This window comes from Misgurnus anguillicaudatus, chromosome 3, assembly GCF_027580225.2.
Source record: "Misgurnus anguillicaudatus chromosome 3, ASM2758022v2, whole genome shotgun sequence".
In the NCBI taxonomy this organism is placed as follows: Eukaryota; Metazoa; Chordata; class Actinopteri; order Cypriniformes; family Cobitidae; genus Misgurnus; species Misgurnus anguillicaudatus.
Window position 1 is genome coordinate 41,696,647 of NC_073339.2, and position 23,681 is coordinate 41,720,327.

The 23,681-nt window shown below is 36.9% G+C and overlaps 1 long non-coding RNA gene across 1 annotated transcript in view; it reads right to left on the bottom strand.

Moving 5' to 3' along the window:
* LOC129445006 (uncharacterized) overlaps window positions 1-23,681 on the bottom strand; it is a 147,173-nt gene that overhangs the window by 35,542 nt on the left and 87,950 nt on the right. The window contains exon 2 of the long non-coding RNA XR_008644680.2: window positions 3,691-3,920. This is a non-coding gene — a long non-coding RNA (uncharacterized lncRNA). The remainder of the gene's footprint in view (window positions 1-3,690; window positions 3,921-23,681) is intronic.

Below are 23,681 nucleotides of genomic sequence, written 5' to 3' on the forward strand. Positions count from 1 at the left end.
TTCATTTACACAATAAGGTTCAGTTCAATAACAACGAGGCAATGAAATAAAAACGATTCTTGTGCAACATTTATTATATGTAGAAATTTAGTGGGACTGCAGCATATTGAAGAAAGAAGAAAACAATATGATATCTTACTAAAAAATGTGATATACGATAATGCTTTAAGCTTTAATTTATTTTAAATTATTTTGAAACATTTTAAAACTGAAAATGATATAACCAACATAATTCTTGCAAAAAACCTTTACTCTTATCAGTGTCTCTGCCCATCCCAGTATCACGAAATTACGTACCTATAGTCATGCAAATTTGTAAGTCTTTTCCGTGACACTAACATGCTTTTCCGCCATTTTGCGTGAACATGTCACTCATTTCTGTTTACGTGTTTAGGATTAGATTTACATAAAATAACCCAAACCTAACTGTAACCCTAATGTGAGGCGACACTGGTTTAAAAATCATAAAATATAAAAAATAAATAATGAAAAAAGGTATAAACCAATAATTAAAGTGACATCCTAACACAAACACCAAATCTAACCCTAAACCAGCGTGTCAATGGCTTGAAAATTGGACAAAATAGTTGAGTAACAAATACGTGACAGTGACACAATAAACAGAAATGTGTGATACGTTCACGCAAAATGGCGGAAAAGCGTGAGTGTCACGGAAAAGACTCACAAATTTACGTGACTATGTACATAATTTCGTGGTAGAGGGTTGCTCTGCCAGCTGCTTAGACTTTGATACACAATTTTTTGACATATTAAAATAATTTGGTTATTGTAAACTACTGTGATATGCATAGTGTGATAAGCTCATTTTGATCAAAATTTTGATGCTTTTGCTATATTTCACAACCTAAATGTTAACCAAAACAAAAAAATATACAATTTACCATTAAAGTATGAACAAATTATTTATACATAATTCGAAAGCTGAATATATTAGCTTTCCATTGATTAATGGTTTGTTAGAATATAACAATATTTGGCAGAGATACAACTATTTGAAAATCTGTTATCTGATGGTGCAAAAAATCTAAATATTGAAAAAATCACTTAAAAGTTGTCCAAATTATGTCCGCAACACATATGAATAATGATAAATAAAAATTTTTTATATTTATAGTAGGACATAAAATCCTAATAATTTTTGGCATAAAAATCGATATTAGGACATTTACAAAATATCTTCATGGAAGATGATCTTTACTTAAAATCCTAATAAAATCATAATTTTAACCCATACAATGTATTGTTGGCTATTGCTTGAAATATACCCGTGCGACTTATGACTGGTTTTGTGATCCAAGTTCTCATATAAATTAAAAATACATTATATTAAATATGATATTATAAAAATATATACGCATTGATCTTAAAACAATCTGCATATCAAAAATTGACTTCATTTTAAAACTGTTCGCATATGAATGTTTACTAAATTTGATTTGAGTTAGCAAACAGGATTTAATTTGGATCTGAATTACAATTATGAAAATATGCGTCAAGATATTATAAAAACTTGTTTTCTTTTTAATAATACATTTCATATTTAACCTCCTAAGACCTGGATGTTCACATACGTGGACATCAAATTTTTTGTTGTTTGCACCATAATACTTAATTCTGCGTAACTGGAACCTGTTGTACACAAATGTGGACAATTACACTGCTTCATGTTCAAAGCAAAATATTTGGTTATTATATTTATTGGTTCTTCCCAACCCCAAAACAGCTGGAAGAAATCTGAAAAAAAGACAAAACAAAGCTCGGGTCTTAGGAGGTTAATATGAAATACTCATAAACATGTTTTCGTATGGATATTCTGTATATACATATTCCGTAGACTATAAAAACATTGTTTCATCTAATATTTTACTAATATGATTTACAATTGTGGAGAACATGTAATTTCCCAGAATCCTCTAATCTACCCTGAAGTTTATTTCACGTGCAATACGTTGATCAATCAGACCCTTAAACTTTCTGAATGAGGTTTATTGGGTTTGGGGTGTGTGAGGTCTGAGGGGTTGTGTGGGGGGGTTCAGGCTTGGCTGGTAAAACACAGTAGCAGGTGAGCTGGGACGTTGTGGCGGGGCTGAGTGATATCCCAGAGTGCACTGTAAATCTCTGCCTGCCGTTTTACAGCTGCACCGGGCCAGCTCACCGCTAAATCACCAGCTATGGAGCGATGACGGCAAGAATGACTGTTTTCATAACCTCGCTCGGCTGTCAGTGATACGAACACACACACCATGGACACACCGGCTCCGTTTTTAGTCGCAAACACGTTTCGTCTTAAAACCAAACTACTTTATTACAACAGATATAACAAGTCAATAAACGGTAGCACTTTATTTTACAGCCATGTTCTACTTAGGCTGTAACTGTGTAATTACTAGGTACAATCTTTGAACTTAATCCTTGGGTAATAATAACCCTTCTACTAACAGTGATAAACAAATACCATTTTATATGAATGTGGAAATCATTCAGGGCCATGGTATACCTAAAAGTGCCATAATAATATAATTTAATACCAGCATGTTACCATGGTAATGCCACAGTTCATTCTGTAAGTTTATGTCTGTTCTCAAACATTAAATCTGTCGGGTGATGCAGAAGGTGGTCCGCTTTGGAGATTGAAGGGTATATTTTGTACACCTCAGACAGGAACATGATACCATGATCCTTTCGTGGGAACATAGGAGTCTAATTCTAAGGATTCAAATTTGTTAGCATTAAAACGTTTTCTCATCCTTGACCAACCATGTCATAAGAGCATGTCTTGATAAAAAATATATCAAAAAAAAAAAAAATAAATAAATAAATAAATAAATATATATATATATATATATATATATATATAATATTAATAAATAAGGTTTTCATTGATGTATGATTGTTAGGATAAGACTGAGATACAACTTTTTGAAAATCTGTAACCTGATTTTTCTGAAATTATTGAAAAAAATTACCCTTAAAGTTGTAAAAATAAAGTCTTTAGCAACTGAATCCACTTACAAAAAGAAAGTTTTTATATATTTTTAGTAGGAAATTTACATAATAACTTCATGGAACATGATTTTTACAGTAATATCATAATAATATTTGGCCCATACAATGTATTTTTGACTATTGCTACAAATATCGTGCTATACTTAAGACTGGTTTTGTGGACAGGGTCACAGTTGTAAATGTTTAAATGACTGCACTGTAAAAAAAATTCGTAGAAATTACAATGTTATTGCAGCTGGGTTGGCGGTAACTTACCGTAGATTTTAATTTATGTTATTTACTGGCAAGAGTTTGCTTAAATTTAAATAAAATGTAAATATTAACAAGTCTTTATCTTTACAAAATAAAACTATACAATAACAGCCTCATGCAAAGCATTCTGGGAACCAGAAATCATCATCAACCTTTTTCTGTTTTTTGCTTCAGATTTTGTTTCCCAGCATGTTTTGCTTGATGCTGTTTTTTTGTTTTACTCTGTAAAGACAAAGACTTGTAAATACTTAATGTTCATTTAACTTTGAACAAAATGTTGCCAGTAAAAAACATACATTTAAATCTACGGTAAGTTACCGGCAAACCAGCTGCAATTTCAACGGAATTTTTTTACAGTGTGGGTTTCTTAAAATTTCAAAATATATTATTTTGGGTCATTTCATCCGGTACCTCCTTCTCTTTCTCCCCTGATCGTTTTCTGGTTCCTATTCTGGTCACCTGGAAATGCTTTCGTGATCTGCTGTTTGCCGGAGCAACAGGAATGACCATTATCCATCACGGATCATGAAGAAAGGCTTGCAAACTCCGGAAACCGACAGAGAGAGTTACAAAAAGAAAGAGGGAGAGAAACGGGGGTCACACTTCTCTGACATGCAATCATCCGATGGGTCGTTTCAACCCTGAAAAACAAAAAACACCCAAAAAAATCAAATAAAATCAAAACTGGAAACCTGTAGGAAAGAAAACAATAATCCAACCAGAGGGGAAAGAACAATTTAACCTTTCATAAACACACACACACACACACATACACACTTGATATCACTTGAAAGCCAGCATAATTTCATTCTCTCTCTCTTTAATTTTCTCTCTCTCTTTCTCGCTCTAAACTATGTGATAAATGTTTAATTAGGAGACTAATTGTGTGTATAATTAACAGTCATCAATCTCGTAACATCAGAGAATCATCAGCTAATGCTATCTGATGTACTTGTGCATGCACAGGCAAATGATATGATGTACATATTTAAATACCTATTAACTATCCATCATTACACTTTACATGGAATAAACCAATTTTAAACTACACGTTTACATTTTTATTGAAAATAAGACTGACATTTGCTCATGCAAAACTCAGCGTAACGATGCAGTGTAAACAAATGAATAAAGATCATGTAAAAATGCTATCGTAAATTAACTGTTAAATGGTTACTGTAAAAGCCTTTATATATGGCAGAAAACATAAAATTTCACTTTAGTTTCACTTTAGGTGAAAAATTTAAGTTAAATAAACTACTTCTTGCTGGGTTTGGATTGTAAAATTCACAAAATGTATTATTGTCAATGCATAATTTTTTTATTTTTTTTAATAGTTTTAAAACGTAAAGTTGTCTACATGTTGTCTAGAGGTTGACCGATTGTGCATTTTACCAATACTGATAACTAAGTTAGTCCCTACTTGCACCTAAAGGGGCCTATCATACACCCGGCGCAATGCAGCGCTATGCGATTAGTCGACAGATAGTTTTTAAAATGAATACTGGATAAAAAACATAAAACTCAAAGTGAAACAATGCTGAAATATATTACAAAAATTGTGACAAATGAAATAAATATATAAATACAAATATATTAATTATATTAATAAGTACTGAAGTAAATACCGTATTTTCCGGACTATAAGTCAAACTTTTTCATAGTTTGGCGGGTCCTGGAACTAGGGAGGGGGGACAATCACGCTGTGGCATGGTTTGGTTTGGATAATATGAGTGCGCCCTTATAGTCCGGAAAATACGGTTCTTCTGTGAAATACTCCAACTGGTAAAATCAAATTACATAACTTTATATTATATGCCTAGTCCTGTACTTTATTTGCTTCTATTCAGCAAATTAATTACTTTACAATGATATGAAGCAACGGACGCACTCGGAAAAGCTATTGGCATATTGGCAGTTACCGTAAAGATTAGTTACATTGTTACCTTGCGGTTGCTTGTGGCATTGGGTGGCTGCGAACTGGCCTGTCAAAAGAGCCCAACTCCCAAATTGTCTATGTTATCCTGGTCAACGGAAGTCAGAAATCTGATTGCTTAGAACATGAACATGTTTAGTCTCTCAATTTAAGGTATAATTTGTGTCAAGAGCATTACCAGCGCTTTGTGTCCCAAAGCATGTTTTTAGGTTTAGGTCCATTTAAATCTCTCAACCCAAGTGTAAGCAACTATTATAATGATGTGTGTCTCAGCAAGTGCCACTATACACTCACGTAAAGGATTATTAGGAACACCATACTAATACTGTGTTTGATCCCCTTTCGACTTCAGAACTGCCTTAATTCTATTTTAGTTTTTAGGATTTGTGGGATGCACTTCCAGGGCACAAAGCTCCCGCCCCACCACATCCCAAAGATGATCTATTGGGTTGAGATCTGGTGACTGTGGGGGCCATTTTAGTACAGTGAACTCATTGTCATGTTCAAGAAACCAATTTGAAATCAACCTGGTCTCATGGGAAATACGTACCTCTGTACACTTTTTTGCAGGACCACAAATATGTACTAACAGATACGTATTGCTACAGTTTTGAAAAATAAACGTCCACTGGGGTCGCTAAAGAGAAGAACTCCATGTGACATAATTAGGAGTTGCATTACATTACATCGCAAGATTTAACAACGCATGTTGGTAAGTTAAGTCTCTTTAATTTGATATAAAGTTTATTACTCTATATAAATCAGGTTAAACGTGTTCAATTCAATCGCTGTTTTATATCTGTCAGTTCTGCTTAGGTTTATTGTATCTCAAAATGATTTTAAATCAGCACATCGTAACTAAAGCGATTAAATGCCATCTTCAGCTTTAACGTGACGTGATGCAGATTCGACCAGTTTATAATAGTCATATTAGGATAAAGGTAACGCGATACGCGTCGAGTTTACCATGCTTTACCACGGTAACAGTATATTTCGGCTACTGCGTGCTAAAATCCGATTCGCGTCGAATTTACCATGCTTTACCACGGTAACAGTTTCGGCTACTGCGTGCTAAAATCCGATTCGCGTCGAATTTACCATGCTTTACCACGGTAACAGTTTCGGCTACTGCGTGCTAAAATCCGATTCGCGTCGAATTTACCATGCTTTACCACGGTAACAGTGTATACTCTCACCTCGGGCCCCCCCCTCCCAGAATGTTTTAGATGTCTTCATATATAACACCTCCCTTACGAAAACTAACCATGGTTTTATTGTGGTAAAAGTGTAGTAACCATGTTTTTTTGTGTATTGATTACTATGAGCAAAACCATGGTTTTGCTACAATAAGCATGGTTAAACTATGGTTTTTGAAAACCATGGTAACTACAAAACAACCATGGTTTTGACAAACACCTGATTCCACTCATCAGTCTTGTTCCAGAATGTTTAAAACGTTCCTTAATTAACACACTAACAAGCTAATGAACTGAATAAGCCCTTACAAAATTTAACCATGGTATTATTCCAATTAAAAAAAAAAAAAGAAAAACATGGTTACTGTAACTACAATAAGCATGGTTGGGCTGTGGTTTTTGAAAACCATGGTAACGACAAAATAACGGTGGTTTTGACCACCATGGTTTTCAAAAACCATAGTTGGGCCATGGTTATTGTAGTTACTGCAGTAACCATGTTTTTTTTTTAATTGTAGTAAAAACCATGGTTAAATTTTGTAAGGGCTGATTCAGTTCATTAGCTTGTTAGTGTGTTAATTAAGGAACGTTTTAAACATTCTGGAACAAGACTGATGAGTGGAATCAGGTGTTTCATATAAGGAGACATTTAAAACATTTTGGTAGGGGGACCTTGAGGACTGAAGTTGGGAACTGACCTAAAGGATTATTAGGAACACCTGTTCAATTTCTCATTTATACAGTTATCTAATCAACCAATCACATGGCAGTTGCTTCAATGCATTTAGGGGTGTGGTCCTGGTCAAGACAATCTCCTGAACTCCAAACTGAATGTCAGAATGGGAAAGAAAGGTATGGCGTTTGATCGGACCCAGCACACACAAAAACCACGCGCGAGTGAGAGATACGAGCACGCGAACACTATTCGAGCGCTAAAAAGCAGAACACAATTGTGTAAAGCATCCTTGCGAGAGCGCACCTCCGCTCAGCGCGCACAAATGCAGTCACGCGAGCAAGGGCTTGGATGAGCTTTTGCACGACTCTGACTCTCTCTATGCTCTCACAGCTGTACCACACACGCTCGCTCGATCAATATGACTTTTGGGTCTTTGGGGGCGGGACATTGACTGATGTCTTCGTGCCTATGATTGGTTGGTTGATTTAATCAGTGATTCGTTCTCAGATCTTCTGTTCTCAATTCGTATCCAGTCAATCTAGGTAGAGAAGACACGTTTTAATAGGACCATTATGTCGGAGCACGTCCTTTTAAAACATTGTCTTGTTTGATCCATGCAATAGGCTGCAAACCAGACAATAATGCCAATTTTATTATATATTTTGTTTACTGTTTATCATCCTGCAATATATACTATAGGCTACATATTGACATTGTCAGGTTACAGAGTTGGTTCAGACTTATCATTAGCAAACTTTAGTATAGTCCTGTACAATATAAAATATATATATATATATATATATATATATATATATATATATATATATATATATATATATATATATATATATATATATATATATATATATATATATATATATATATATAAACAAACTATATATATATAAACAAACTAGATTTGAACTCCAAATATATATACTCCAATATATATATATATATATATATATATATATATATTAGTTTTTGTAGCCATTCTGTATCTTTTCAGGGTTAAAATAGCATTTAATTTTACTCTGTTGTTGTATTTGAGTTTCATTTCATTTGCCATAATATGGTTGTTAAATTATCTACATATTAAACAACAAACAAAATTAATACCTTAAAAAGGGGCATATTGTTTGGTTATGTTTGCATGGTTTAAACAAGACTAATGTTTTAACATAGATTACCTACTCCGACATAATGATCATATTAAAACATGTTTTCTCTACCTAGATTGACTGGAGATGGATTGTGGACCAAGAGATCATGCATGTCACTAATCAAATCAAACAACCAATCACAGATGCAGAGACATCAGTCAATGTCCCGCCCCCAAAGTCGCAAAAGTAATCTCGAGCGAGCGAGCGCGTGTGGTGCAGCTGTGAGAGCATAGAGAGAGTCGAGCAAGCACTCATCCAAACCCTTGCTCACGTGACTGCATTTGTGCGCGCTGAGCGGAGGGGCGCTCTCGCGAGGATGCTTTTTCCGCGTGCGAATGGTTTTCTGTGCCATGTGTCTCTCCCTCGCGCCTGGTTTTTGTGCGCGCGACTTTTGGGTCTGATTAAACGCCACAGAAAGGTTTTAAGGATTTAAGCAATTTTGAGTGTGGTATGGACTGATTCAAGCTGACAGAAGAGCAACTGTGACTGAAATAACCACTCGTTACAACCGAGGTATGCCGCAAAGCATTTGTGAAGCCACAACACGCACAACCTCGAGGTGGATGGGCTACAACAGCAGTAGACCCCACCGGGTACTACTTATCTCCACTACAAATAGGAAAAAGAGGCTACAATTTGCACAAGCTCACCAAAATTGTTGAAAAATGTTGCCTGGTCTGATGAGTCTCTGTTGAGACATTCAGATGGTAGAGTCAGAATTTGGCGTAAACAGAATGAGAACATGGATTCATCATGCCTTGTTACCACTGTGCAGGCTATTGGTGTAATGGTGTGGGGGATGTTTTTTGGCACACTTTAGGCCCCTTAGTGCCAATTGGGCATCGTTTAAATGCCACGGCCTACCTGAGCATCGTTTCTGACCATGTCCGTCCCTTTATGACCACCATGTACTCATCCTCTGATGGCTACTTCCAGCAGGATAATGCACCATGTCACAAAGCTCAAATCATTTCAAATTGGCTTCTTGAACATGACAATGAGTTCACTGTACTAAAATGGCCCCCACAGTCACCAGATCTCAACCCAATAGAGCATCTTTGGGATGTGGTGGATGGGAGCCTCGTGCCCTGGATGTGCATCCCACAAATCTCCATCAACTGCAAGATGCTATCCTATCAATATAGGCCAACATTTCTAAAGAATGCTTTCAGCACCTTGTTGAATCAATGCCACATAGTATTAAGGCAGTTCTGAAGGCGAAAGAGGGTCAAACACAGTATTACTATGGTGTTCCTAATAATCCTTTAGGTGATTGTATTAAGTGCGTTGTTTGTAGCTCTAGCATGATAAGCGTTGCATTTACCATGCTTTTACCACAGTAACTATAGATCTACTGTGTTATTTGTAGTTAAAACAATACGCATTGAAGTTACCATGCTTTTTAATATAAAGCATGTATGTTGCATTGTTGCTTTGTTTTAATGCCATCAAAACTTGAATTTCTTACACTCTGCGGCTCCAGAGTGCGAGTGAAATGATTATAATAGCATCAGGCAGAGGAAGCAACCGACAAACAGGTTAACCTCAAAATCATCATTAAATAATTTTCTGACTTCTAACAAATTTCAACCCTGGACAGCATTAATTTAAATATTCATACATTTGTGCAAAATATACTTTGATCATTCACTTGTATGTATCATACATAAATGCATTTATATAACATTTTAAGATAAAGTTTTAAACTGTACAGATTATGACAAATCACATTTGTTTCTTAAGATGGAAAAGAGAGAAGACAAACTTCACCGAAAGATTTTGGAGGAAAAGGCCAAATTCGTTGTGACTATAGATGAGTACAACAGGGCAGCACCTGAAAAACTGCTGTCAGCTGATACAATTCTGGCATCTGGGAGTTACGCATGGCCATGGGTATGGAATGAGCATGGTATGTCTTGTTACTCATTCCAATTTAAATATATTTAGTATAATGTGTATTTATGTTTTTACTTTCATGCTGTAGGACGGTCGTCACCAATCCTGGTTATGGGGGCTGGGGTCTCTGCAGATTTTAAATGAAACCTCTGCTAATTAGCCATGACTGCTGCTTCCTACTGGTAAAGTGTATGGTTCTCTAAATTCTGCAGAGCATGGATTACAATTATATATTAATTACTAAATATTTGTTGTTCTTGTTTGATAGTTACAGACCAGGACTGTGGTTTCTCTGACAGTGGAGTTCTAGGACTTCACTTCCTGCTAAAGAAAAGACAATACTACATCATCTCCTCTGTTTGCCAGTTGTACTGTACTGTGCTTGACAACTTTTCTGAGCTGTTTGGGAACATAAAAGATGATGATTACTTTAGGGAAATTCACATGGATGAGGAGGATATCCACTATTGTGGTGGTGGTGGTGGTGGTGATGATGAGGATGAGTATGAAAAGTCATTGTTTCCTCAGTCAGTATAAAATGTACACTCAAGTCAGATTTTAAAGACAAGGTCAAGGTTAAACCAGGATTATGCCTTAGCTAAAATTGGACATTTACACTACTTTTAAAAATGTGACTTACAAATAAACTTACTGATGTGCCACTTGAGACAAAATTATGGCACTGATATATTTAAAGATATGTCAGTAAAAGTTGTTTTTTTTGTTAAGACAGCTCAAATATACATTTTAGTTTGGGACTAGGCTTAGGCCTTGTGATCGATTGAAGTTGCAATTCACTAGTGTAGTGGATGAAAACTTGTTTAGAATGATAAAGTTGTCTCCCAATAGTTAAATAGTTCATCTTATTTCCCCACATCCCAAGTTACCTTATGTCATCTATGTGATTATATCTGTATTTTATCTTGTGTATATTACTGAAACTGCCAGTTGACCTTTTTTCCTTTAATATTAAGCATCACATATATAGACTTCACCACATAACTATAGACTGTCTTTTTTAGATTCAGTTAATTAAACAAGACTGTATGCTGTGATGTTTATCTTAGTAATGTTTTACATTGTTTACATTTACATTACAAAGGTGTTGTGAAAATATGTAATTTTATATTGTTTGTCCAATCATTTTTATATTAGATATTGTAATACGTTGCTGATATTATTAGTGTTATTATTACTGATGTAACATTTATGACTTTTTGAATTTGGACAGTGTTGTAAAATGCCTTCATTGTTATTCATAAAGTGACAAATAAAATTGACCAAATTCACGTGAAAACAACTTCCTGTTTTTTATCATAAATTGTACTATTATGATATGTATATTTAATGTTACAAACTTCATTGCTCTAGAATAAAAATCTGTAATTAAAGTATTTGCACAGGCTCATTTCTTTGATTGACATGTAGTCAACGCTTTATGACTAAATGTTTGATAGCCTAAAAGGATAATGGTTATGATAGCAGTCTACAGTATGTGCCAGGCAAACCAAACAAATCGATCTACCATCGAAAATGTTAGTATTATATTTAATAAAAAATATCAATATTAAACAGAACATATAGACACGTGTCAATTCAGCAGAATAAAATTAAAAGACCCTTTCGAAAACTTATGGACAGGAGGTCTTTGGTCAGCTAAGTTGTCATGGTGTTCTTTCGCTGCGCAGACCAATTACAATATGACATCAAAGTGCCGCGAGATCGGACTGCTCTTCGTGTTTTCGAGTCCCTCCCGCGATACTTTGATGTCATACGACAATTGGATTTTCGCAGCGCCACATGAATCATCTTTTAACCCATATAAAAAAGTATTCCATGTCGCAAATGATGTTTTGGTGCTACTGTTACACTTGAAATGCTATCAGCTAACAATAACGCGTTTCTTAGCTGAGAAAACTTTTCCTTTACTTGTATTTCAACCCTAAGCATAACCATTTCAATGAACTACAAACCCTGCTGAAAAAACAACATCAAACCAGCATGCGGACCAGCATGGGAATACTGGTCTATGCTGGTTTAGCTGGTGGTCACCAGCATACCAGCACCAAAACACAATATGCTGGTCTTGCTGGTATGGGATGTTGGTGCTATTGCTGGTTTGGTGCTGGTTTAGCTGGTGCTAATGCTGGTTTGGGGCTAGTTTAGCTGGTGTTCACTAGCAAACCAGCACCAAACCACAACATATGCTGGTCTTGCTGGTATGCTGTTTTTTCAGCAGAGAATGTCAGCACCATGTTTCCCCATTGTCAGCATATGATGGAGACTTATGGATAATGCAGTTTAACACATTTAGGGATTAAAATTAAATAAATATTACATTTAATCACTAAATGATTATCCAAATATGTTCATTATGCAAACTTCTGTATATGTCATCTTTGAGGGGCAGGTTAAAATCTGGTATGGTTAACATGTCTTATACTACCTTTTCATGTATGTCTGAAAAGTGTGTCCAACATTATTTAGTAAACACAGCATAAGTAGTTTTCACTTTGATGCACTAATTAGACATTGATTTACAGACTTTTGAAATAGGCCTTTGTCCTCTTACAGAGGTTTTAGGCCTACTGGGCACTTGGGTGTGAAAGGGCAGTAAAACATACACAGCTGTATTTGCATAATAAAAGACAACAAACTCTGCTGCGTCACATTTATAACTGTTTTCTTTTTTCTTCAGTTTTATGCACTCAGAAATATGGTACAAAAACTTTCACTGGGACAGAACTCCTTCAAAACAGGTGTAGGCAAGGTCGGTATTGCCGATGTCCTGCAGATTTTAGCTCTAACCCTGATAAAACATTGCCTACAAGTAGTTTAAGATGACTATTTAGACCTTGATAATTTTTTCATGTGTGCTTAGAGCTGGAGTTAAACTCTGCAGGATATCAGCACTCCAGACTGATGTTGCCTACCCGTTTTAAAAAGGTCCCAGGGGTGGGCATTCCTGGTCCTGCAAAGTGTAGCTCCAACCCTAATTAACCACACCTGAAAAATCTAATCAAAGACTGCAGGATGAATATGAAATGTCATTCAGGTGTGTTTGATTAAGGTTGAAGCTAAACTTGGAGGACAGTGGCCCTCCAAAACCAATGCACACAGATTTATCCACATTTGGTACCAATATTTACCCATATGCACTCCTTAGGTACTCCGTGTAGTTTCTGAAAGGGCACCACCCCAGTGTCAGCTTTTGTGACTTTATTCTTCTGAGAGTATTCCTACATTAAGATCACATTAGGTTTTATATGGTGTTTTGTGAATTTATATGATGTATTTGTCAGTAATGTTGAAATAAACAGTATGGCTAGGCCACAGATTTTTGTTTATATATTTTATATATATATTTTTTACAAAATGGCAACGAGAAAATTGTAAATACTTAAGCAATTCATTGTCATAACAGGATAAGAAGTCAGGTCACCCTTATTTTTATACTAAATATTGTTTTAAAGTAGTTACAAAGTAGCAATCAATGAGGTAAAGATCAATTACAAAACAATTTCTATTGTCAAGAAGATATAGTGTGAATTTAGCTGAAGCAATTTAAAAGTTAACTCAGTTCAATTAAATAGCCATGTAATGTTTATCAATCATGAAACATTTTAATCAGCTAAAAGCAACTCTAAAAAGACAATGGTGTTATTATCACCTCAGCTTTACTATTACATGACAGTGTCTGTGCTGTAAAACCAGCAAATAACTTAATACCAAGTGTCTTAAGAAGACACCCCCCCCCCCCATAAAACAACAACAACAGCAATGCCCATTTAAAATAGGTTTCATCATTTATTTTATTAGCATGATCTGTAGAACAAAATCAAGAGTACAGAGATGACGGTAAATAAAGACAACCATGTAAACATTCAGTAGACATGTAAAACTTAATTGTTTACCAGGCCACTCAATATAACAACAAGGTTCAGAGTTCATGTAGGTAGTATGTAGCACATTATTGTCTTAAATATTCATTTCTAGGAGAAGGAAATTTGTATTTCCTTTTTATCCAAATCAATTATGAAATAAAAATCACAAGAACTTATTTATAAAATTTTGTATATAAACATCTTTAATACATAGTATTCACCACACATTAGTGTAACAACAACATGTGTAGATGTGTTGACAACAAAACTTTTTTTTCCTGATTTTTATATCTAAATATCAATACATTTTGACAACAACAGACCTTCAAGAATAAGACAAACTAAAGTGTTAAACAAAATGTATAGAATAACTTTCTATGATGACAAATACTGTATTGATATGTATAATGGCATGTTTTTAAACAGACACATACTACTGTACAGCATCCTCAGACACCCAGGAACTTCTTGCCACTATAAAGGAAAAAAAACAATTTAGTTGTACACAGTGTTGTTTAAAAAAACAGAGTGCCGCAGGGGTGACCTACTTTTGTAGGCTAACCCGAAAGTTAGCAGTACAATGTTTCCCTTTCTAAAAAGCCCATTCATTATCCCATAGACTTTTGATTCAAATATGAATAGGCTTTTTATTGAGGGAACCAGTGTCCCGCTAATTTCTGGGTTAGGCTACAAAATAAGCCATACCTGCAGCACACTATTAAAAAGATTCTGTCATCACTCGCTCTCATGTTGTTACAAACCTGTTTAAACTTCTTTGTTCCAATGAACACAAAGAAAGATATTTTGAGAAATGTTTGTAACCAAACCATTCATGGACATTTACTTTCATGGTATTCTTTTGTCCTACCATGGAAGTGAATGGGGTCCATGAACGTTTAAGGGCGCACTCACACTATCGGGCGCGTTTGACCCCCAAAGCCTGGTTTGTTTGAAAAGTGTGATTGCTCTGTTCCGCGCCCGGGCACGGATTGGTTAATCGCGCCACGGCCGGGTTGCAGAGGTGGGCCAGAGCCCGGTTCACTTGGGCTCAGGCGCGGAAGGCTGTGGTGTGAGCGCATTCACGCCTTAACGCGATTCAAAAGGTGAAGACGTCAGCTGCGCGACCACTCACCTTCATCTGCCGCCGTAAAAACCTTTTGATGCGCGCAGCGGGGTTACGTCAATGTCCGAGCTGCGCACCTGACAGATCAACTAAGGAATATGATGACATGTGAGAAGGCTGTCTGTAATCGCGCACCAAACGACTCCGAATAAAAAACACAGACTTATTATTATGGTGGGTTCCAGTGTTAAGGGAGAGCTTTACTTCCTGCTTTTTTCAAAACAATCGCATTTTAATGACGAAAGCACGCCCGGACTCGGATCGACAAAAAGTACAGTGTGAGCGCGTGCACCTGGGGGAGTAGGGAGGGGTGACAATCGCGCTGGGGCATGGTTTGGTTTGGTTTGGATAATGTGAGTGCGCCCTAAATAACCAATAACCAGTAAACTCGAGTGGATTTAATTTAGCAACTATCAATATTAAAATAAAAGTAATTTACCACAGCTGTGGTCTCTGGCCGCAGTTGTGGGGTTGCTGACAGTAGTCGCAGGGCCTCTGATGGTAGTGGTGGACTCTCTGGCCACAGTTGCGGAAACGCTGACTGTAGTGACAGGGTGGTTGATTGTAGTGGTGGGGCCTATGATGGTAATGGCAGGGTCTCTGGCCACAGTGGTGGGGTCACTGACTGGAGAGGCGGGGTCTTCGGCTGCAGCGGTGGGGTCTCTGACCATAGTGGTGGGGCAACTGACTCTAGAGGGGCAACCTGTAGAAAATTGCAGAGAACCATTAGACATATCAATTAAAAAAATAGTGTATAATGAAAAAGTCAAATTAGTGTTACATTGAGTTATGACGCCCACATTGCCATGAGTTAAACCATATAATTAATAAACAATTACTAAAACATCATACAACCAACATTTTCTGGAGGGTCAAGGGCAAACATGTAGGTAAACAAGTTAATAGGTGGTCAAATGTATAAATACATTGGCCAACCTCCAAAAACAGCCTCATATAGTCGCATGATAGGTATTAAAAGATGGCTCTGAATATGTTTTTTACCTTAAATTTTGGTAGAGTGGTGCAGGCCTCTCTGCAAAGTTATAAATAACATTGGTAAGACACCAAGTATTTCCAACTTGTGGAGCTGAGAAGAGAAAACAAAATAGACTAAACCAGAGTATCCAGTCAAACAAACATAATAAGAAAACAAATATAAGTATGTAGTGCAAATATGAGTATCTATTTATTAATATTGAAATAAATGAAACTTACCAGCAAGTCTATAGAATTAATCATTTTGCAGAAATTGCAGAAATTGCCACTGTTGCCCACTGTCCATCAAATGACTGATATGGAGTAACTGCAAGACAAAAACAATGATTGGACATGAAAGGTATTAAAAGATAGGTAAGTGTTGTGATAGGGCTGCTTTTATTACAAATTAAAAGGCTAAACTACAGTGACTGTGTTTAAACCATGGCAATGGTTTGTGTTACTGTGCTTTAACTGAATACAACACATTAGTACAGTTACTGTGCTAAAAGCATATATGCAATGCTTACTGTACCATATACCACAGTAGACCTACCATTGTAAGGTTTGTGTTTACTAAGAAAAGGGTTTGGTACTATGCATTAAGCACATGTACCACAACAGAAATAACTTTACTATGGTAGCAGCATGATACAGGTTGTGTTTTCTAGGCTTTAACTAAAAATAACACACTAAATCTACAGTTACTGTGGTAAACGCATGGTAAATGCAATGCTTATCAGGCTTTAACTTCAAACATCGCAGTAAATACACCCACCTAAAGGATTAGGAACACCATACTTATACTGTGTTTGACCCTCTTTTGCCTTCAGAACTGCCTTAATACTACGTGGCATTGATTCAACAAGGTGCTGAAAGCATTCTTTAGAAATGTTGGCCCATGTTGATAGGATAGCATCTTGCAGTTGATGGAGATTTGTGGGATGCACATCCAGGGCACAAAGCTCCCATTCCACCACATCCCAAAGATGCTTTATTGGGTTGAGATCTGGTGACTGTGGGGGTCATTTTAGTACAGTGAACTCATTGTCATGTTCAAGAAACCAATTTGAAATGATTTAAGCCTTGTGACATGGTGCATTATCCTGCTGGAAGTAGCCATCAGAGGATGAGTACATGGTGGTCATAAAGGGACGGACATGGTCAGAAACAATGCTCAGGTAGGCTGTGGCATTTAAACGATGCACAATTGGCACTAAGCAGGCCTAAAGTGTGCCAAGAAAACATCCCCCACACCATTACACCACCAGCCTGCACAGTGGTAACAAGGCATGATGAATCCATGTTCTCATTCTGTTTATGCAAAATTCTGACTCTACCATCTGAATGTCTCAACAGAGACTCATCAGACCAGGCAACATTTTTCAAAAATTTTGGTGAGCTCGTGCAAATTGTAGCCTCTTTTTCCTATTTGTAGTGGAGATAAGTAGTACCCGGTGGGGTCTACTGCTGTTGTAGCCCATCCACCTCGAGGTTGTGCGTGTTGTGGCTTCACAAATGCTTTGCGGCATACCCCGGTTGTAACGAGTGGTTATTTCAGTCACAGTTGCTCTTCTGTCAGCTTGAATCAGTCCATACCACACTCAAAATTGCTTAAATCCTTAAAACCTTTCTGTGGCGTTTAATCAGACCCAAAAGTCGCGCGCACAAAAACCATGTGCGAGGGAGAGATACATGGCACAGAAAACTATTCGCACGCGGAAAAAGCATCCTCGCGAGAGCGCCCCTCCGCTCAGCGCGCACAAATGCAGTCACGTGAGCAAGGGTTTGGATGAGTGCTTGCTCGACTCTCTCTATGGTCTCACAGCTGCACCACACGCGCTCGAGATTACTTTTGCGACTTTGGGGGCGGGACATTGACTGATGTCTCTGCATCTGTGATTGGTTGTTTGATTTGATTAGTGACATGCATGATCTCTTGGTCCATAATCCATCTCCAGTCAATCTAGGTAGAGAAAACATGTTTTAATATGATCATTATGTCGGAGTAGGTAATCTATGTTAAAACATTAGTCTTGTTTAAACCATGCAAACATAACCAAACAATATGCCCCTTTTTAAGGTATTAATTTTGTTTGTTGTTTAATATGTAGATAATTTAACAACCATATTATGGCAAATGAAATGAAACTCAAATACAACAACAAAGTAAAATTAAATGCTATTTTAACCCTGAAAAGATACAGAATGGCTACAAAAACTAATATATATATATATATATATATATATATATATATATATATATATATATATATATATATATATATATATATATATATATATGAAATCTAGTTTGTTTATATATATATATATTTGTACAGGACTATACTAAAGTTTGCTAATGCTAAGTCTGAACCAACTCTGTAACCTGACAATGTCAATATGTAGCCTATAGTATATATTGCAGGATGATAAACAGTAAACAAAATATATAGTAAAATTGGCATTATTGTCTGGTTTGCAGCCTATTGCATGGATCAAACAAGACAATGTTTTAAAATGACGTGCTCCGACACAATGGTCCTACCAAAACGTGTCCTCTCCACCCAGATTGACCGGATACGAATTGAGAACAGAAGATCTGAGAACGAATCACCGATTAAATCAACCAACCAATCATAGGCACGAAGACATCAGTCAATGTCCCGCCCCCAAAGACCTAAAAGTCATATTGATCGAGCGAGCGTGTGTGGTACAGCTGTGAGAGCATAGAGAGAGTCAGAGTCGTGCAAAAGCTCATCCAAGCCCTTGCTCGCGTGACTGCATTTGTGCGCGCTGAGCGGAGGTGCGCTCTCGCAAGGATGCTTTACACAATTGTGTTCTGCTTTTTAGCGCTCGAATAGTGTTCGCGTGCTCGTATCTCTCACTCGCGCGTGGTTTTTGTGTGTGCTGGGTCTGATTAAACACCATACCTTTCTTTCCCATTCTGACATTCAGTTTGGAGTTCAGGAGATTGTCTTGACCAGGACCACACCCCTGAATGCATTGAAGCAACTGCCATGTGATTGGTTGATTAGATAACTGTATAAATGAGAAATTGAACAGGTGTTCCTAATAATCCTTTAGGTCAGTTCCCAACTTCAGTCCTCAAGGTCCCCCTACCAAAATGTTTTAAATGTCTCCTTATATGAAACACCTGATTCCACTCATCAGTCTTGTTCCAGAATGTTTAAAACGTTCCTTAATTAACACACTAACAAGCTAATGAACTGAATCAGCCCTTACAAAATTTAACCATGGTTTTTACTACAATTAAAAAAAAAACATGGTTACTGCAGTAACTACAATAACCATGGTTTAACTATGGTTTTTGAAAACCATGGTGGTCAAAACCACCGTTATTTTGTCGTTACCATGGTTTTCAAAAACCATAGTTTAACCATGCTTATTGTAGTTACAGTAACCATGTTTTTTTTTTTTTGTTTTAATTGGAATAATACCATGGTTAAATTTTGTAAGGGCTTATTCAGTTCATTAGCTTGTTAGTGTGTTAATTAAGGAACGTTTTAAACATTCTGGAACAAGACTGATGAGTGGAATCAGGTGTTTGTCAAAACCATGGTTGTTTTGTAGTTACCATGGTTTTCAAAAACCATAGTTTAACCATGCTTATTGTAGTAAAACCATGGTTTTGCTCATAGTAATCAATACACAAAAAAACATGGTTACTACACTTTTACCACAATAAAACCATGGTTAGTTTTCGTAAGGGAGGTGTTATATATGAAGACATCTAAAACATTCTGGGAGGGGGGGCCCTGAGGTGAGAGTATACACTGTTACCGTGGTAAAGCATGGTAAATTCGACGCGAATCGGATTTTAGCACGCAGTAGCCGAAATAGACTGTTACCGTGGTAAAGCATGGTAAATTCGACGCGAATCGGATTTTAGCACGCAGTAGCCGAAACTGTTACCGTGGTAAAGCATGGTAAATTCGACGCGAATCGGATTTTAGCACGCAATAGCCGAAATATACTGTTACCGTGGTAAAGCATGGTAAACTCGACGCGTATCGCGTTACCTTTATCCTAATATGACTATTATAAACTGGTCGAATCTGCATCACGTCACGTTAAAGCTGAAGATGGCATTTAATCGCTTTAGTTACGATGTGCTGATTTAAAATCATTTTGAGATACAATAAACCTAAGCAGAACTGACAGATATAAAACAGCGATTGAATTGAACACGTTTAACCTGATTTATATAGAGTAATAAACTTTATATCAAATTAAAGAGACTTAACTTACCAACATGCGTTGTTAAATCTTGCGATGTAATGTAATGCAACTCCTAATTATGTCACATGGAGTTCTTCTCTTTAGCGACCCCAGTGGACGTTTATTTTTCAAAACTGTAGCAATACGTACCTGTTAGTACATATTTGTGGTCCTGCAAAAAAGTGTACAGAGGTACGTATTTCCCATGAGACCAGGTTGTTTGAAATGATTCGAACTTTGTGACATGGTGCATTATCCTGCTGGAAGTAGCCATCAGATGATGGGTACATGGTGGTCATAAAGGGATGGACATGGTCAGAAACAATGCTCAGGTAGGCTGTGGCATTTAAACAATGCCCAATTGGCACAAGGGGGCCTAAAAACATCCCCCCACCATTACACCACCAGCCTGCACAGTGGTAACAAGGCAGGATGGATCCATGTTCTCATTCTGTTTACGCCAAATTCTGACTCTTCCATCTGAATGTCTCAACAGAAATCAAGACTCATCAGACCAGACAACATATTTCCAGTCTTCAACTGTCTAATTTTGGTGAGCTTTTGCAAATTGTAGCCTCTTTTTCCTATTTATAGTGGAGATGAGTGGTACACGGTGGGGTCTTCTGCTGTTGTAGCCCATCCGCCTCAAGGTTGTGCGTGTGTTGGCTTCACAAATGCTTTGCTGCATACCTCGGTTGTAACGAGTGGTTATTTCAGTCAAAGTTGCTCTTCTATCAGCTTAAACCTCTAGCATCAACAAGGCATTTTCACCCACAGGACTGCCGCATACTGGATGTTTTTCCCTTTTCACACCATTCTTTGTAAACATTCAGTTTGGAGTTCAGGAGATTGTCTTGATCAGGACCACACCCCTAAATGCATTGAAGCAACTGCCATGTGATTGGTTGATTATATAAATGCATTAATGAGAAATTGAACAGGTGTTCCTAATAATCCTTTAGGTGAGTGTAATATAGTAACACTGTCGTTAAAACACTAACTTTATCTGGCTTTCTTTTACCAGTAAAAAAACTATTAAAACTACTAAAAGATAATTATACATCTAATGCAAGACTAAAAACATGATATTTCTCATGATATGTGCAGTTTCTGGTCTCAAATTCATAAACGCATGAGACCCAGTCCACTTGGCAACTTATCATCAAGGTAATGTAATGCAGTATGTTTTTTTAAAATTATTATAAATAAATATTTTAATAGCGTTATCACAGACACGGTTTTAAAACACGTCATTTTTCATGCATTTATTTCCTGCACTTGACAGGGATGTTTTCTTGATGTAAGTGCTATTTTTCGCAAAGTGAGGATCACACGGGCTCAGATTTTCTGCGTAAATCTCACTACCAGCTGTCAAAAATTTACACATCTTATACTGTCAAATATGATAGGAAAGTGACATCCTTAAATTATACCCTAGACATGACAGCAGTGTGTGTGTGGTGCTTTTAGTGACTGATGAAAGGAAAATTTAGTTTTAATGTGTGATAGAGATTAAAGCGGAGTCTGATTATGTCAAAGTGTAGTGCTTATTATGAGTATACAGTATGTGTGTATATGCATTACTTATACCCTCCTCTATTGCACAGCTGTATATACATACTTATACACAAACAGATGGACAATGCAAACTGTGATACCAGATGCCTCTATACACAAGACTTAAATTATGCCTCGATCCATAAACCTTTATCTATGTGTCTATGAGTGACACTGTGGGTAATGTTGTGTTTAGATATTTGTAAACATAAGTATGGTGATGACACAACCTAATTTAACAACTTGTCAACAAAACGAATAAAACTAAATTCGAAAATTGTTCAAAACAGCCGATAAGAACATGTAGCAAACACAGCTCTAGTACAACATTTATTATCTGGACCCAGTCAGCAACACAATGAAACTGTCGATATGAAAAGAACACAGATTTGTCACTTCATTTGTTATGCTGTGAAAAATAAAAGTTGTGCTTTGATCTTTCTTGCAGCATATTTATAAGACAGGAAAGATATTTAATGTTATAAAAGGTAGTAGTACTGTCAAAGATATTGAATATTACAAGATTGAGCATTCCTATTACTATGAACAGGGGGCAATGTAATGCTCAATATGGCGGCTCTGGCTACAAAAGTCCAGCCGTCCAGTTAGAAGAAGCAATAATCAATCGATAAAGACTGGTTATTTGCATAAGGCAATCTGATTGGCTGATGCCTGTGTTGGCACTTGAAAAGTTGAGATGATAGTAAAGACGATATTAACTCCGGTTCGGGGCTGATTTTCCAAATATGGTAAGTAGTGCTGCCGCGAATAGTCGACATAGTCGACGTAATCGAACATGAAAATTTGTCGACGGCAATTTTTTTAGTCGAGGAGTCGCATATTTATTTTTCTCCCGTCTCAAATGGCTCACTGTAATTCACTGTCTCTCGTCTCGAACGGCTCACTGTAATTCACCTCCACGCCAGTCTGTGCGCCCTGCTGGTTAATCTGCTATCCTCTTCTCTCTCTCACCCCCCGCCTTCACTGTTTTGATTTGAAAAATGGCGAACGCAGAGTCTACAGATTCAGGTGCGAGACCAAAAGCTTCCAAAGTATGGACATATTTTAAATCAAGCCCGAGTTGTGACAAAAGAGTGGTTTGTACACTGTGCCATACGTCGCTGGCTTACCACGGGAGCACGACGACAATGCACGAGCATCTTAAAAGAAAACACACGGGAGTTACTGACGACGCACCCAAAGAGAAGAATAAGACAACGTAAGTATAATTATTAATGAAACGCGAGCTAGTCTGTACTGTTTATTAATTCTTGAGATGTACAATGACTGTCTTTGGATGTTAAAGGCGACTTAGACTTTGCAATGTTGTATTTCAGTGTTTCCCATAACTTTCTATGATTTATTTGTGGCCGTTCATCACGGAATCAACACTGGCCGCCACAAATAGATTTATCATGATTCCCATTTAACTTACATTTTTGTTTTACTTTTTAAAACGGCATAATTCGTTGTTGCGAGTGTTCAGCGCGCCTCCCTCTAACAGCAACAGCGTATTCTCTCATATTTTTGAATTTGCACCCAATTCTGCGCTATTCACCTTATTCCGCCACGCCCCTTTTTAATTCTTCGCTCTTCCGCATTTTGTCAACCGCCTTCCGCTGCTATATGGCACAGTGCATTCGGTGGTTAGTTTGGTGGTTAAAAGATTGTTTGTAGTTCACTATAACTTTAGCGAAATGACAAATATCGCTACTGCTGTAAATGTTTTAAATTAGGAGGACGGTTAAAACTTC